The sequence below is a fragment of the Fukomys damarensis genome, unplaced genomic scaffold (assembly GCF_012274545.1).
Source record: "Fukomys damarensis isolate Sample0158 unplaced genomic scaffold, DMR_v1.0_HiC HiC_scaffold_20, whole genome shotgun sequence".
Classification (NCBI taxonomy): Eukaryota; Metazoa; Chordata; class Mammalia; order Rodentia; family Bathyergidae; genus Fukomys; species Fukomys damarensis.
The window spans coordinates 42,866,306-42,880,233 of NW_022900932.1; the positions used below are offsets into that span (position 1 = coordinate 42,866,306).

The window sequence follows — 13,928 nt, forward strand, 5'->3', positions numbered from 1 at the left end:
TGTGTGCCACCACACCCCTGGCTGGCTTATTTTTTTTAACCCTACATAAATATAACCGGCCACAGTCTACTGGTCTGATGACATACTTTATTAAAATTTAGATGGAAAGGAAATCAAATTTAATTACTCAGAGTTTAGACAAGTATGAAAGAACTGCAAAACAGAATTTTAAAAGCTTCCATCAGTCAATGAAATGCAGCCTGCACACTAATTCCCAATAAGATCATAATATTAAAAAATGTATTTATCTGCCCCATTGGACTTAGTTCTTCTGTCTTGAACTTTACAAAGGTTCCTTTCTTCAGATGTGCAAAGATTTTTTTAAAAAACAGGCAAATAAGACTTGTAAGTCCTTTATCCTTCTGAAATCTGTATATTTATAATTATTCCCTGCTGTAGGAAAGGGGCCAGCTAAATTAGCTGTTCGTCTTAAAGAAATGTTTAGGGATTTCATTAAGGTTGCCAAATTTTAGAAGGTTAACTAGCTTGGCTGATGTTACACCATTTGTCTTCATTCACTCTTTTTTTATCCATTTCTTCTTAATACTGTCTCAGTTGTGGATCTTTTGCCTATCACCAGATAGTGTAATGTCCCTTAATCTCAGAGTCTCTGCCTTCCTAGCAAAGCCCAACACAGTTTATTCATTCAACAAACTTTTCTTAATTGACTGTTTTAATCTAGATACTACAGAAACAAAGCCCTCTACCTTCTAGGAGCTTACATTTTAGGTATGAAGACAAAAAATAAATAAAATAGATTTCTCATTACCTGAGTCACTTATAAAGAACAGAAGCTTGTTTGGCTTGTGGTTCTGGAGACAGGGAAATCCAAGATCATGGCACTGGCATCTTCTTGGCCCCTCGTGATGGCCTCTTGTTGCATCATAACACAGATGAGGGCATCAAATGGCCAAGCAGAGCAAATATGCTAGCATAGGTCTGCCTTCCCACCCTTATAAAATCACTAATTATAGGGACTCCACCTTCATCTGGTTCTAATTACCTCCCAAAGACCCACCTTAAAGTATCATGAATAAGTGAGTTTGAGGAGAAGTTTCCAGCAAACAAACTCATGGGGAAATACATTCATACCATAACACCCTGCTAGGTTATGATGAGTGCTAAGGAGAAAACTAAGTAGGGAATGGTTTACAGGAAATTTGTATATGGGGTGGGAAATTTTGGATAGCATAGCCAGAAAAGATCTCAGGGTTAGATGATGTCATTTGAGTAAAGATGGGAAGGAAGGAAGGACATGTTAAACTCATAGAAAGGATTCATTATATAAGTATTGAATGGCTGAACCATTGGTAACTGGCTTCTCAGCTCTCACTGTGTTTGATGTGTCTTCCCCCTTTGAGGGATGATGTATTATCTATAGATATCTTTATCCCCTTTTGCATAACATCCTTCACAGCCTGTACATAGCCTCATCCTAAATGCAGATGATATTCATATGCCATGCATATATGACTCTGAAGTCATAACTTGGCTGAACATGCAGGGTTTCATGGAGAAGCTTGGATTGAGGAAAGGGAAGCAATACCATTTATTCAGCTATTGGGTATAAAATAGTGATAAGAATAAAGATAAGAATAAGAAATAAAGAAAGATAAGAATAAAGAAAGAAAGATAAGAATAAAGAAAGAAAAAGATAAGAATAAAGAATAAAGAAAGAATAAAGAAAGAAATAAGATAAGAATAAAGAAAGAAAATGAAATGAAAAGATTCAATGAATTCCACAGATGAAGGAAAAGAGAGTCTTGCTGTTAGGAGTTAAGGTTTTACACATAAAAATGGCAACTCAGGCCCAGTAAGAATGTGAAAACTCTGCATTATACACTAGTTTCCAGTCTCTGACATTGATCAGAAATAAGAAAGCTCTGTGGATTTTTGTCCAACACTATGAATTGGCCAAATTCAAGCTACATTGATAAAGCCCAAGGAGCAAAGCACTGTTCTAGGAACTGAGTGCTGTTTAGCCCTCCATGCCTTTGCATAAGCTGTGTACTGTGATCTTGAACTTCCTGTCAGTCTTCCAAGGTACAGCTCAAAATTTCACTTTCTCCACCAAAACTCACGGAACTGATATATATTTCAGCAGGGTTGGCTATGGAGCTTGACAATTCCAGAATCTGAAGGTGACCTTCCTCATGAGACAGGGGCCAAAGCAAGAGTTGTTAATGGATCTGATAATAATCAAGCTAGATTATTACCTTTTCTATCCATTTCACATTATTCCCTTTTCCTTTCAGTAGAAGATACTTTCAATACTACCGAATTACTAACAACTAAATATAAATTTTAAAATTTCTTCATCCTCACTTCCTTCTGGAAACAGTAACTCAAATTTTCATCATAATTCTGATGTATCCCATCCATCCATTGATCCATCTGTTCATCTACCTTATAGTGGCTAATAGTAGAGACGCTAAACTCCAGCTACCTGGGTTGAAACTAAAGCTTATTTACTTACCAAGCAACCTTGGATAAACTTCCCCTCTTAACCTCAATTTACTCATTGCAGAAGAGTAATCATTTTAATTTCTGAGAATTGCAGGGAGAACAAATGGGTTAATGCATTTAAAATGCATAGATAGTACCCGGCACATAGTGACCACTCAGTGACCACTTTGTGCTCATTCATTACATAGACTTTGATACTGTGGAGAAATATAAAAAACAAACATGTTAGAGACCCTAACCTCAAAGAGCTGAGTCTCTGAGAGACAGACGGACGAGTAGAATAGACTGGTGCTAAGTTACAGTCCTACAGAAGTCCGCAGAGTCCCCAGTTCTTATGGGAGATCCTTCAATGAAAGTCGCCCGGAAGTGGATACGGTTGAGCCAAGTCCTCACCAATTCTCACTTCATTGCATTCTGTCAGTTCTGCCATTACAGTGACACATTTGTCTTTGACCCAACTTTTCTTACTGCTGCCTGGAATAATATCTGAACCTTGACATTGTTATTCCTGTTTGGGGTCCTAGATCCCTAGTGACTCTGAAAGGACCAAGCTTCTTTCCCCCAGAGTAGGCAAATAAGACTACAGTTATAATGACAAGGGGATAACAAATACTCTAGTTCCTGTTTAATTCAGAGTAAAAGCAAAAGTCCTTACAAAAGCCTCTGAGATCTTTCACCATAAGCACCATCACTTCTCTTACCTCTCCTATTATATTCCCTTCTTTTCTTTTTCCAGACACTTTTGCTATTCTTTGAACACACTAGGAACAGTCCCATCTCAGGACCTTTGAACTGGCTCCTCCCTCTGTCCAAAAAAATCTCTGTCCCAGAGTTGTCTCCTTCAAGTTTTTGTTTACATATTAACTCCTTCAATGACCTATTTAAAAATGCACCCCCATTGGTTACTAAGTTACAATTATATAGGAGTAAGAAGTTCTAGGGTGTTATTGCATAGTACAGTGAGTATAGATAACAACAATGCAATATATATTTCAAAAAGCTAGACTAAAGTATTTTGAAGGTTTCTGGAATAAATAAATAATAATTGATTATATCTGGTATTTGTTACAGTAATGGAAAACCGATTTATATAACTTCTGAGTTTCTAACCCTGCTCTCTTTTTAATAAAGTATGTGCTCCTTTTTATCATTCTCTATGATCTATGTATTTGTGTTTATTTTCTTACTCTGCTAGACTATAAGTTTCAGAAGGAGAGAGAAGTTTTTCTGCTTTAGTCACTGAATAGCCCATACCAATCCCAGCACACTGTGGGTACTGAGTAAATATTTATTAGATGAGAGATATTGGCATTAGCAACTCTGAAGAAAGTTTTTCTGAGGCTTCACACATTAGAAAACACAGATCTCTCCACTTTTTAATTATTAAGCTGCACAAATGTAAAAACTCATTTTCATTTTACCCTTCAGTTAACAAAGCAGTAGAGGTCCTTGAACTTGCTTAATGAGTCCCTGAGAATGATGGCTAATTAATGTGAAGTAGTCTGGCAGCTCTGCCAGTGAGTTCCTCAGGTTGTCCAGAAGGCTAAGAGCAAAATAGGTCTCTCTCCGGCTGCTTGCACATCTGCGTACTTGCCTGCCCATGCTCTGTGGGTATTTAAGGTCCGCCAAGAGGAGCAGATCCAGCTTCTTGCTGGAGACTTATGCCAGCTCCCAGTTGTTCTCCCTACAGGAGGCCTGGAATCTCTCACTATCTCAGCCCAGGACCCTCACCCATACCCTGGTTTGTTGGATTCCTCAAATACTGGTCTTAGAGCTATTTAATTGGAATCAAACTCTTGCAATTCTATCCAGGCTCACAGGATAACTCATTTTGGACCTTGCCTTCTGGAGTCTTCTCTTTTCCATGCTTTTCCTGGGTGAGAAGCATCCAGTCTCTATTTTCACAGAAACTGATGCTCTGGCAACAAAACTGGAGCAGATCTCACCAATCAGCCTGGGTGGAAATCCAGGTAGGTCACTTACTGGATGATTGGCCTTGAATATACTACTCAAACTTTTTGACAATATTGAATTATTCCTGAGTCCTCAGAAAATAGAAAGGGTTAAGAAATCTCTCTACTCTTTTGTGATCCAAGAAAAATAGCTAATTTTGCAAAAGACTACCCTGCTGTAGCATATTCCATGGACACAACCAGTCTTCGTCCTTCCTCAGAACTCCCATAAGGCTCATTCCTGTCTATATTTGCTTCTACAAAATCCCATGCCCTTTGCCTTTCTTTGAGAAGATCCTCATAAATGAATGTTCTTTCTATTGCAATACCTTTAAACACTGTCCTTAATTTTTTTTCACACTTTTAAGCCTCAAGGTATAAAAGAGGACAACCAGAGTCACTTCATGGCACCATTTGTGAGGATTAAATAAAATAATGAAGGTAAAGCACACTCAGTGTTCAATAAATATTTTAATGGAATTATTGTTTTTATTTCATTCTTCTGGCCCAGTTCTTCTACCAAGCCCTGGTCTTTATGGTCTTCTATGCTAATTATATCTGATGAACATTCTTAGAAATTTAATCCTATCACTACACATTTTCTGTTATTAATAGCATTGTTATAGAAAGCTTTTCAAGGATTTGGTCATGTCTAGCAGTAAACAACCACTATCAACCCCACACACATCCTGAAAGCCTGTCCCAAATGCTGTCTGAAAACAGGGCTTCCAAGACTCCTTTTCATTTAGAAATGGGGAGATCTGAACCAAGTACCAAACCTGCCCACATTTATCCTATAACATATGGCCTTGCCTCTCCCTTTGAATTTGATTCTTGTTAGTTTTTCCTGTTTTGAGTGTTTGCCACTTATTCTTAGGGAAGGTTGGGGGCACTCTTTTAGTTTGAGGAAGGGCTAGGACTAATTACAACTTTTCTGTTCTTCTGCAGAAATTTTCCAATACCCAGAATTGGTATCTTTTGGAGCAGAACTTTAGCGATACTCTTGATTCCCAGGCTGGTCCCCAGAGCCTCCTTCAACTAAATCAGAACCTCTGGGCATTTAAAAAATCTCCCTACATTTTTTATATATATCCAAAGTAAAGGATCACTAGTCTAGACACTTCTATTTTTATATCAAACAGCCTCTGATATAGTTTGTTTATCTTTCCTGTTAGACCAAGGCTTGATTTGGTTTGATTTGGTACCAAGGATCAAACCCAGGGCCTTGCCCTTGGTAGGCAAGTGTTCCTGCACTGAGCTACACCTGCAGCCTGACACCAAAGTTTCAAATTTTCAATACATGGACCACCCATAAGAAAGATCAGAAATAGACAACCAGAAACTATTAAGGCTTTTTTTCAATTTTTATTTTTTATTACTGTATGTTTGCATTGCATAATAATTACATTTATCATGAGGATTGGCACATGAAATAATACTTCTTCATTCTTTTTTAATCTTCTTCCCTTCCCTCCCCTCCCCTTCCCTCATCTCCTGATCCCCTTCCCATTTTAGAAAGATCTGTCTTTAAGGATCTTTCATTCCTTGTCTAGGAGCTTCTTTGGAACCAGGCTTGCAGTACATCCACTGTAGTAGCCTCTGTGCTAACATGTGGTAGTCATACATTACTGAACAGTAAATTGAACACTGGAGAACAGCATCTCAAGAGGCATTGGCCAGAAATTGTTTGAGGAAATAAATGAAAACTAGGTTCAGAAACAAGCACATAGTTTCATACAGAATGAAGACATAGACAGATGTAGAGATAGACAGAGAGGTGATAGGTAGATAGGCAGTCTAGATAGTCTAAAAATTTCCTAGTGTTTGGTCAGATATGTTTATTGGGAAATTCAACCCAAACTGTAATTCTGAGAAAGTATGCAATTTCTGAGAAATTATCCAAAGTTTATTGTAGGTATCCTACCATAGGTCAATAGATTTCAAATTTTTAAAAAATATTCATCAATTTCCTTTTGCTTTCACTTTATTAGGATTATCAGAGTTACAGAGAATTTTTGAAATGGAAGTGTTTTAAAACGCTTTCTTTGTATTTGGGCCTAATCAATTGAACTCTCACCATTATAACTCACATGGAATACTGCACAAATTTCGAGATCAAATGTGGTCATACTGCTGTCATTTTTTTCTAATTATTTATTTAAGACCCTATCTGCTATTCTTCTGGGAAGTACAATTATTGCCTTTCCTGAATTATCCAAGGTCCATGAGAAGAGAGTGGTGATGATATCATCAAGAAGCACCTGACTCACTTTACCTAAATCTGCTGATTTATTTCTTGGGTAGTGTGGGCTCAGAATAAATATCCTAAGTAGTGTGGACAGAATAGTTGTTTCAAAAGAAATAGCAGTAATAGGGCCTGTTAGCCTCAAAGAGACTCACAGACCAGCAGCCAATGAGGATTAGCAGCAGAGACCATCAACTCGCAGAAAATCTTGGTGGCATCCAGCATAAGCCTGCATGGAATGACAGCAACTGGCAGCATCAATAATCAGCAACCATCTGTATCAACAACATCCAGCGTTATTTGTTGAAAGGGGCCTCGCGTGCCCCCTTAGGGTGTCCCCTTCCCAATCAGGCCACTCACGCACCGAGTGGTCCGACAGGAGATCTTTATTGCAGAGAGTCAGGCGGAGCACAAAGGCCAGGAGGCAGAGAGGATACCGAGAGGTCCGGCAGGAGATCTTTATTGTAGGGAGGCGAGCAGGAGGCAGGAAGGCAGAGAGAGAGAGAGAGAGAGAGAGAGAGGAGGAAGAAGAAGCAGAAGGAGAGAAAAGAACAAAGAAAGGAAGGACCTTTTATCAGTTTTGGGGTGGGCTATTGCTTATTCATGAGGAGTGAGCTACTTTTATCCTATCACAGGCCAGGTTGCTTTTATGGGCCCAGTCCTGCAGACACAGGTTTCAACTTTCCTGGACCACTGTGGCCTTGGGGGGAGGGAAACCAGAGATAAGGGCATGAGGTCATTTTAGGAGCCAAGATGTACCAGGAGAATGCAGCCTGTGAGGCGGCATCACAGCATACTTTAACATGATCAATTCCCTAACATTTGTTGTCCAGTGACATTAGGGCCACTAGCAGAGCTGTGCTGCACTTTGCCAATGATTCATGGTTTCCATCTGAATAGAGCAAATGAACCCTTAACTGGCAACAGTAGGAAGATGTCAGGGCATCTCAGACAAGGAAGAAGTCAGTCCAGCTTCTAGATTCCTACTGCACCAAAGCAGTATCTTTTTATTTTCTGATGTTTTACATCGGGGCTTGTTGACCATGGAGAGATTATCCCACCCTGGGCTGGCAAATCCCTAGAGAAAGACTCTTAGGGAGGATTGTTTTCATATACAAAATAACCTATTCTAAGTCCTTAATGCAACCATCTTCTCTCTCTCAGTGTTTGCTCAGGATCACTATTCATCAGCCCTAACGACTCCCTGGGTAGTTATCAGACATAGCTCCTTCATGCAAGAATGAGCTGAAGTGATTCACACCAGCCAACACTAAACCTCTCTGCCTCAACTGTTTCTTCCCACAGAAGCCACAATAAAGATTCTTCTGATGTTTTCCAACTTCTCCCTCTGGCTCTTCAGTGGTATTTGTGCTTCCCCATCTGCAATATACACACACATTTGCTTAGAACTATAAATAATTACCTGTTTCTTCAATGGCAGTTGTCGCTTGATCAATGGCATTTGTCTCCTGATCTCATCAATGGCCAATGGACTCACTGTTCCTGAAAATAATAAAACCTGCCTTTTAAAACTGTATTGAAGGGCCAGGGTTAGCTCAGTGGTTCTGCCACCTGCCTTGCAAGCTCAAGGACCCGAGTTCAATCCCCAGTGCCTCCCCGCAAAAAAAGTTAGCTAAAACAATATTGAAGTCTGGTGAACTTGCCAGGCAACAGGTTCTCACTGATAAGCGTATCTGTGTTGAAAGCTGGTCTTATAAAGTCCATGTGGCCATACCAGATCCTGTGTCAGTGTGTCCCAGATTGCCACCAAAGCTGTGGGAAATCCTGAGGACAGAGAGTTCCCTTTCTTCAGTGCCAAGCTCAGGCAAGGGTGGCACACACTGCTGCTTACAAGAGGGTAGTTGCTCGGGGCTTTCAATTCACATATCCAGGCACCTCCAGAGGACAAGACTAACAAACATAAGAACCCTGGTACTGGCAAGCCTGGGATTGATAGCTATCTTCTGATAAAACTACCTTCAAATAATAAACTGACCCAGAGATTAATCCTGTATGGGAATATTTCAGGGGAGTTCATGACACACATTTATTTTATAAAAAGAGAACCACCTGCCAAATTTACCCTAATTTTATTTAGGCATTTCAGAACTGTAAAAGAAGAAAATTAATTTTGTCTTCTATCTTTCATGAGTTCTTAGCAGGGAGCCCCAAGCCCTTATTGCCTTCTGTAGCTCAGGGTGATATATAAGTATCAATCATCTAGTCAATTCCTTCCATCTCATGATTTTGTGTGACATCTGTTCATACATGTGTAATTAAAACTCATTCCCTCCCACTAATTTATTTTGTGTCAACTTAATTTGTAGACCAATCAAAGAATCCAGTAGGAGAAAAGGAAGCATCTTGTGCCCCTATACCTGAAAACTGCCCCTCTTCATTACCCACCCACAATATCTGAAGCTCCCAAACTGATTCCCTCTCTTCTAGCTTTCCCCAAATTCACCAAGAAATGCTCTAGTTTTAACTTCTTAATCACCCTTGTTTTCTTTCACTATGGAAACCCCTAACTGGAGTTTCCCAAGACAGAAAGGTTTTAGCTTCCAGAATGACTTAGTATCAGTCCTATAATTTAGTATTAGTCCTACCACTTGAGATTCAGAGGGGAAAAATAACATGTTCCCTTAGGGCTGGAGATTTAGTTCAGTGGCACCACACCTGCCTCTCACGTGCAAGGTCCTCAGTTCTATCCCTGGTATGAGAAAAATAAATAAATAAATAAATAAATAAAAATATGCTCTCCTAGGTTATTTGGCTGAAGACCTATGAGTAAGGATGACGATGAACACACTGGAAATAGAACAACAAGCAGAAGCTTTTCACAGTGTGAATCACGCATTGGAGAAATTCAGACATGGGAGAAACTCAGGAGGGAATAACTCAAAGGGATGATTTAAACTTGTGGTTTATCTAGCATAGTCATGGGCTAGTGTGGGTCTTTGCTGCAGTAATAAAAGAAATTAAAACTGAGGTACAAAGACTTGCAGAAAAATGATGTAAGCGGCAACTCAGCCTCTTCAAGATTCAGAATTCAAACTCTGCAAAATAGCAACTTGGAAAAAAAAAAAGACAGAGGTAGATTCCCAGAAACCAAGAAAAATCTGACAGGAAAATTAAAACCTGCAGCGAAACTGAAGAGACAGAACACAGTGTGGAGAAGGGAACACTATACTTTCTCCTTAGTTTCCAGCTTATGGTGAATGGGAAAGGTAGTTCCAGTATGGAGATGAAAGTGAAAGCTGTGGACTCCAGAGGGCTTCAGGGAGAGACATGGCAGTGGAACAGACCAGCGGGTGCTGTGAACTGCAAGGAGAGCACAGGATTCTGCTCTCAGGCGAGTCCTTTGATATGCAAGAGCTGATGAAGAACTTGCCTGAGACTCCGAGCACTTGCCATATTCCTGAACAGAGTATACTTATTCAGACATTATTCTGGGGAAGGGCTGATTGTTTGAAAGGAGATGTCAGAGCAGTCACAGCATGGCTTTCCTTCGGGGTTCCCAGTACTACGTTGCCACAGTGACTAGGTGAGAGACAGAGACAGGAAAGCTGTATAGACAGGGAGCCATGAATAGGCATGAAAGAGATCCTCTCTTTCCAGGACACAGGCCCTGCACCAACAGCCAGAGCCAAGCTTAGCCTTGGATTTGAAAGTCACAGCATGGGCATCCTTGACCTAATCATGCTATCTTCTGGGTCCTGCATCCAGCACAGGTCTATTGACCAGTATAAGCAGGGACACATCTTGACTTGGATATTGCCCTAAAATTATAGATCATGGGGAAAACAACCCCACACATTCAAAATCAGAGATAAAATTGTTTGGTGTATGTGCATTTTCTTCTTTGTTTAGTTATTGCTTTGTCTTTTTCTTCCTCACCAGTTTATTTGGGTTTGGAAGTTTTGCATCCTTCTTCTTTGCTTTTATCTCTTTTTCTTACTTCTTTTTCTTCTTTTTTTCTTTATTTTTTCCTCTTCTCAATTTTTCTTCCTCTGTTTTGCCCTTATTTTTATTCTCCATATAATTTCTTTTTTTCTCCCTAGCTTCTAGATATATTTTACAGTACCTAGAGAACAACAAATTTGTAGAGATGTGACAAGATAAAGGAAAAGGGATTTAGGTTTTCAGGGGTAGCAGACTGTGGGAAGGTAAATATATGGAGAAACTAATGGAACATCAGCACTAAAAGGATTATATGCATAACCTTCCGCTCTAGGTGCCACTTATGGTGATAAAGTAATGCTATCCCCTTTCTGGTACTGAGGGTGGGGGCATCACAGGAGAATTAATGTAACCCTTTGAGGCAGATCAGGGAAGGCAGTCCTCATCCTGACTCTGATTGTTCTCAATAGTCTTGCAAGAGAAAACATAGTGGTCAAAATTCAATATGGACTGTCTTTTTTGCATCCCATACAGAAACACAGAAGAAAGCCCTACTGAGGGCTTTTGTCTCCATATTGGGGGGGGTGTCCATTAACTCCCTGGGGAGAGGGGTGTTGAGCCACTTGATGGCTGTACCTAGCCTTTTGAAACTTTCATGAGATCAGGGTGGAGTCCTTCATTACCTGGACTCCCTTAGCCATGCTGAGCAACTTGATGGCTCTACTTAAGCAATGTGGTGCTACTTGAGAAATAGTACCCCTTACATTTACCACAATAATAAAAATTTGGTACTTTGTTTAAGGTGGTAGAAATGGGAACATCTTTTTAAAGAAAAAAACATTTTAAAATTCTAAGAATGATTCATAATCATTTGAGTTAAACCTTACTGGCTGTTCTTTTGTTCTGCTCAGGCTGTCAGGCATGTTTCTCATACATTTTGTTAGAAGAAAAATGGAAAGGAAGCAAACATGGTGGAACCCACATGGCTGATCCAAAATGGTAACCAGTTGTGACTAGACCAGATGGTGGTCTGTAATGAGACAAGATGGCAACCCTGACTAAGATAGCATCCTGAAAAGGAAATGGTCATCCAGGAAAAAAGCACAGACCAGACTTTTAGTGTAAGAAGTGTGAGGCGTAAAGTGCCAGCATGGATGCCGTCTTAGTTGAAGGTTAAACTCACCCTCTTGTGAAGGCAAAAAAGGCCTGGAGTCATCAAAAGGACAGCACATATTCAGGACAATGGTCAGGAACAAACACCAAGTGTGAACATTCCAGGTAGAAGAGATAGATGATTCCCATAAAGATCAACCATAGCCCTACACTTTGTCATGAAAATGGAATTCCTATAGAGATTAACCACAGCTCTGTACTTTGTCACTGAAATGTCAGCCTCAACCTGTGCAAACTGTATGTTCTGTTCCTTTCTTCTAACTGATGCAATTTCACTTCTGTAATTTTGTTTGCTTCTGCCCCATCTAGAAATATATAAAACCCTCCTGTACTCTGGGCTCAGGGTGCTCTCCAAGTCATTACTTGGAGGGGCCATCTGGCCAGACTAATAAAGGTCTATCTAACACCATTCTTGGGTGAGGCTCGTTCGGTTCCTCTGGGGTGTTGTCTCACTGTTGCTGTTCAGTAGTTCTTTGGAACGTTTGGTTAAGATCCCTGGGAGTCTTACAGAAGGAGTAAAGTGAGATAGAAAGCTACTCAGGCAGGCTACCAAGGTACCAACACCTATTTGTTCCCAAAAGAGTGAGAAAACTGAGCAAAGTAACACAGCGAACAGAAATATGAGGTCAAAAGGCATATTAAACTCTAGTCCCAGACATGGTACCTAAACAATCTGTTCTACAAGTAAATTATTAACAGGCTTTCTGTCTGTTCTTTTTTTTATTTGTATCCACAATGAGTGACCAAAAATTGGAAAGAGAAGAAAAGGGGAGATAAACTAAGCAGAAAAAAAAAGTGCCCAAGGGGCTTTACCTGCTCCCCTGGCTGGCTAAGCCAAATATGTTACCAGATTTTGGTGTGCTAGAATCTCTTTATGGAGGTGATTTCTAGATTCTTTCTGTCCTGAGCAAATAATTGATTGAGAAAAGTACAAATAATAGCAGAGTTTTATTAAAGGCAGAAAAAGAAACAGGCTCTGCAGAATGAGTTTGAGCCAAGTAAAAGTAGGAAAAGTGTGAGAGCAGACCACCATGCAAGAGAAAACAAAGTGGCCAAACTTCAGTATGGACTTTTTTTTTTTTTTTTTTTTTTTTTTTTTTGGTGCCTGCGATCGAACTCAGGTCCTTGCACTTGCAAGGCAGGCAACGGAACCACTGAGCTAAATCTCTGGCCCTGGACTATTCTTTTTGTTCAACCACCCCTCCACTACTCAGTCTGATATCAGGTCTAGGCCATCTTGTTGGAAACTTGCTCAAATTCTCATGAGAAGTCCATGTACAGGAATTTAGAAACTGTTCTGTCCATGTATTGTGGAATCTTGTCACATCTCCTTTCCCAGCCCCGTGAATTTTAGCCGTACCCTACCTTCTTATCTCAGACTGAACAGGGAAATGATTCCTGACCAGAAAAAGCCTGTGCTACAGCTAACTGGGTAGTAAGCAAAACACTCCTCCTAGCTCCGACCCCTCCTGCACTTAAAATATGTCCAGCTCTCATTCAGACATGTTTTCCTTCATTGTCTTTGTTCTCAGTAGAGTTTCTGTGACCCCTGCTTCCCACCATATGTAAATAAGGTAAATGTGAGTGTACCTTTCTATCCAATTGTATAAGCTGAATGTATCTACCTCAGCCGATGAACTAATGTTAAGTGTCTTACCACTGTATCTTCACCATTCTTTTCCCAAATCTAGGGGTTCACTACCCTGATGGGACTGATTGGTCCATTAGCAAAAATAATCTGCTACAACTTCCAGGGTGTGTGATTGATTCTTCTCAGCTTGACTCTGTCATACCTGTTTTACCAAGCCAGTGAGAAAACACCAAGTACTGGGACACAGATAAAAACTGAAAGAAGTTTATTACTCACTTGCAGACTCCACTCTCTAAGAGAAATGAAGCCCCATTATAGGATTGTGCATAGGTTTTATAGGTTTTACAGCCGTGACCTCATTCAGGTGGTTACATTTCACTTATAGATATGTAAATCATGGTCACAAGACAGTTAACTTTCAATTCAGACTTAACAGTTCTTTGCTGTGGGGAGTTTACCTTGAAGATTTGCTCAGCTCATAGGAAGTGGCTGTTCAGAGTCAGAAAAGCAAATGTTAACAATGTTTTTTTCATTTAGACACTTTTACAGTCAGGTGGTTCCAGTCTCATTGGAGCTCAGGACCTTGATGTGCCCTGTTATC

The 13,928-nt window shown here is 40.0% G+C and overlaps 1 long non-coding RNA gene across 1 annotated transcript in view; it reads right to left on the minus strand.

Annotated features, from left to right (window-relative positions):
* The window catches only part of LOC109118295, a 72,421-nt gene that overhangs the window by 39,022 nt on the left and 19,471 nt on the right, over positions 1-13,928 (minus strand). The window contains exon 2 of the long non-coding RNA XR_002025615.2: positions 8,087-8,166. This is a non-coding gene — a long non-coding RNA (uncharacterized LOC109118295). The remainder of the gene's footprint in view (positions 1-8,086; positions 8,167-13,928) is intronic.